The following is a 4783-nucleotide window of genomic DNA, read 5'->3' as shown; positions in this document are numbered from 1 at the left end:
GTATGCGTATGTATGGTCTATGCTATGTATTGTGGGTATATATAATGCTGGCTTGTGTATGTTTAATTAGCTGTTCTCGCGAATCTTTTTATAAAATAAAAGTCTTTTCAAAACTCGATAGCACGCTAACCCGATTACAGGCTTAATAATAAATAGTAAAAGTTTCAGTGGAACAAGTTGGTGACACTTGATTTCTAGTATGATCATGACTTACTGGGACTGGGTCATTACAAATTTAAATCAACGGTTAAAACAACTAAAACACCGATATTTCTGATACACTTGAATTTTTTCTTATCTTCTTTGCTATTTTTTTTGTGTGTAATCCACTAATCCTTCTTTTTCTGAAATTGCTAAAAAATCTCATTATAAACTCATAATTAAAAGTTGTACAACTTGAAATCAGAAACAGAATAATTTATAATAATATATAATGGCAAAACCTGTTTTGGTGTCCAAAATTCTTTTGCAATTTTGTCCTTTCTAATCATGTATCTCACTATATGTCAATTATTCCACGTTAAAAAACTTCCACTATCTCACCTCCTCTCTTATCACATATATTTACATTCTCTCTTATCTCATTCATTCACATTCACAGAACTTCTAGAATTATCTCTTTCTTCCCTTGCTATCTCTCATATCAGATTATTATTACTGCATAATAGAAAATTTTTTTTCTTTTCTTATCTATCTTCTCTTGCATCCTTCTCATTTCACTTAAATATAACGTAAAACTAATATAATTTATATTTTCGTCATCAAATATTCATAATAACAGCGGAATGATGTCAAAATAACAGACCGAATAATGATAATATGGGTAAAAATTCTGTATATTTATTTAATTTAATAATATCTTTTTTCTTAAATTTTGATTCAATAAATCTTTAATTATTGTCCAAGATAATATTGTTATAATTATTATATTATGTTAATATACTTTAGATTTATAACAATATATAATGACAATATCGAAAATTTTAGTGTCTAAATTTAAGTTTCAATATTATTCTTAAAGAGAGGGATTTATTATTAAAAAGAATTCTCCTGTACAATCGTCAAGTTACTCGAAATAAAAAAATTTTCATCTATTTTAAACAGCAACTTCATTAAAAATTTTCTATTGGATATAAATCATTGTTGCAGATTTTTAAAGAATAAAAGTAAAATAGTTTAAATAGTATAATTTTTCTAAATAAATATACAAAGAATAATTTTTTTTCTTTAAATTATTATTATTATCATATTATTTTAATGTACTCTTGGTATTTACTAATTTACACAATATATAATAATAATTGATGTCTAAATTTAAGTTCTAATATTATTCCTTAAAAAAGGTTTATTATTAAAAAATTATTTCATCAGTTACGTTAAATAAAAAACTTTCTACCTATTTTTTCACAGTAATCTCATTAAGATTTTCTTATTGGATATAAATTATTGTTGCAGATTTTTTTTATTTGGATATATTTCTAAAGAATAAAAGTAAAATAGTTCAACAGGGTCTATTTTTTAAAAAATAAATTTACACAAAATAATTTTTCTCTTCAAATTGTTATCATATTCTTTTAATATATTCTAGGTACCTACACAATATATAATGTCAATTGGCGTCTAAATTTAAGTTCCAATATTACCCTTACTGAGAGAAGTTTATTATTAAAAAATTTTTTTCCGTACATTCATACGTTGAATAAAAAAACTTTTACATATTTTTTTCACCAACTTTATTAAGAATTTTCTATTCGATGTAAATTATTCATGTGAAATTTTTTTTATTTTGGATATACTTTTAAAAGAATAAAATATTTTTTCTTGGAAGGAAACATGACTTAATAAATATAAAGTCTAATTTAAACAACTATAGATAAGTAAAATAATTAATAAAAAAACAAACATAAAATTTAACTTTTTTGTTATTTGGTACAAAAATAAATATAATAAAATAAATCATTGTTCTCATACATAATGACATAAAATTTAACATTATTCTTCTCTAGAGCCATCTATTTTTTTAATTTTTATCCTTATATTATTTTTATGCTTTATTTTAATTTTATTAAACAAAAAAGTGTTAATGTCATTTAATTTTAATTTTTAATTTTTATCATAAATAAAAATATGTGACTTTGTATGCATTAGATAATAAAAAAAAACTCATAATAGAAAAAGTTAAATTTACTTTTTTGTTACATTTATAGGAGTGTAGGTAGATAACAAGTATAATTACTCGTGTCATGCACGTGATAAAATTGAAATTATAATTTTAAATTATTTTTTTTTAAATTAATTTGAATTATAATAGTTTGATTAATAAAAAAGTAACATGTTATGTATTATTTTTTTAATTTAGTGTTAATTGAATTAACTCTAAAATAGTTATTAATCAGTTTTAATAATCTATTTTTTTCAATAAATCAGACATATATACTGAATGTGATCATAAATAATATAGTAATAGTTAAATCTACCAATAAATATATTAGTTATTATCACACTATAAAACAAATTAAATATAAAGGCTATTAGCACTTATAAATCTATAAAATCGCACTGTCTTTGTTCGCGTGCAAGGGTTTACTTATCAAATAAACTTAAAATATGAACCAAAAATATTTATAAATTGGACCTAGCATTACTTGAAAGAATAATGAAAAGTAATCAACTTACCTTATCATCCATGAGAACTATTTCTATGTAAGTTGTCTTGCTCTTGTCAAATTTGGATGAGACTTTCCATAACCTTATATATCGTAATATATAAATTGAGTCAACAATTTAAATTTTTCTAAAACTAATTTAATCAAATACCAATATTAGAAATAAATTACTTAAATAATATTTAATCTATTCTAGTCCTTAGGCACGTATAGATTAGAGTCATTCTCGTAATGACAACGAACTGAAACAACGTCGTAAGTTCGAACATTTAGAATTCGTGCAAATTCAGACCATTCCTTTGTTCTTTGAAAACCTTCTGTATCCCTGATAGAGTTGAATCGAAATTTTTTTTATGAAAAAAGAGTTACGGAGATGGCTTTGATGTGTTGGAGACCAAATAAAATAGTATCTCTAGTTTTATTCTCATTTAATTCTAAATAAAAAATAATAATGACTTATTTAATTCAGCATTTTTGATAATAAATGAGATGACCATTATATAAGTCATTTAATGTAAAATAGCTTAATTTACGATTATAATTAATATATGTATTGCCCATAAATAGATTAGGAAATAATAATTTCGTAACAAAATAATCATTCAATTTGAATTACAATTAATTGATTGATAGAAATTATAATAAATTGTATGATATTTAAAAAATTAACCAAATCAATTAGTTGATATAATTAATTTATTATAATAAAATGAATTTAATGAATTAAAAGAAATAAATCGAAAAATACTATCAGAAACATGTTACGATAGTTTTATCATTAAGTACAAAAATTTAATTTTTACATAATAGAATAGATATTTACAGATTATTATATTAAACACAGACAAAAAAAATACACTAAACAAAATAAAAGCATCAATGGTAAAATATAACCTAAAAAATATAATAATTGTGAATTATAATAAATTTATATATGAGAAGTAAAAGTAAAATAACAATGTATATATTAATTGTGAATCACAGAAAGAAGACAATATACATATATATATGAATTGAAGTACACATGACAAAATAGAATATTACAAAACAAAATTATAAAAATAACATAAAAATCACACATTTTTTTTTGTTAATCAGAAGCTAAAATAAAAAAAAGTATGCGCCTAATAATAAGCAATTAAAATAAACAAAAATTTTAAAAATATAAAAAAATAAAATTTATAAATAAAGATAAAAAAATAAAAATTCAATAAATTACAAAAATTGTACCTAAACACGAGAAAAAGAGAGGGGGAGGGAGGGAGGGAGGGAGAGAGAGAAAGAGAGAAAAGAAAGCGAATGAGTAAAAAACATTTGATCTTGTATAAATAGAGGGTATTGAAAAAAATAAACTAATTAAATTAATTCATGTATTTCGTTATCATATTTATTATTTATTAAATAATTTGATATTTACTCCACTCAAATCAAATAATTAATATAATTAACTAAATTAATTAATATAATTAATTATGATAAATGATGAGATTTGAATGTCTAATCAAATTAATTAATTGATATAATTTATTAATTATAATTGATTTGCTTTAACGAATTAAATGAAATAAATCAGAAAACATCTTAAGAGCATGTCGCATCAGTTTTGTTATTAAGTGCAAAAATATGATTTTTATATAATAGAATAAATAGATAATAAAGATATTTTTTAAAATAAATTTATTTAGAGAAATATAAATTGGTTATTAATAACCGGAGTCATTATCATATTATTATTATTATATTTTCGATTGATAATTGATAAATAGTTTAATAATACATTAAATATTAATTTGATATAATTATAATGAAGATATGTTCCTAAATTAGTATAATTATGTATTATTCATTAAATATTAATTATAATAAAGATATTTTGTATAAAATAATTTAGAATAGAGAAAAGTGTATTCATTTTGGAGGGAAAACGGAGTCATGAGGGATCGACACCTCACCTTCATTAGTTGGGAAAAAACCCAGTTTTAGTATATTAAGTAGATTCTATTATATCTTCCTAAACGAACCTAAACAACTCTACACTAATAGCCCGTGCCATGTCGTGTTTTTCAAGGCTTATATTTAGGAATATATAGAATTTTAATAATAATACACTGGTAATT

This window comes from Arachis ipaensis, chromosome B01, assembly GCF_000816755.2.
Source record: "Arachis ipaensis cultivar K30076 chromosome B01, Araip1.1, whole genome shotgun sequence".
NCBI lineage: Eukaryota > Viridiplantae > Streptophyta > Magnoliopsida > Fabales > Fabaceae > Arachis > Arachis ipaensis.
The sequence above is the reverse complement of the archived record's forward strand: the minus strand, read 5'-3'. Positions refer to the sequence as shown.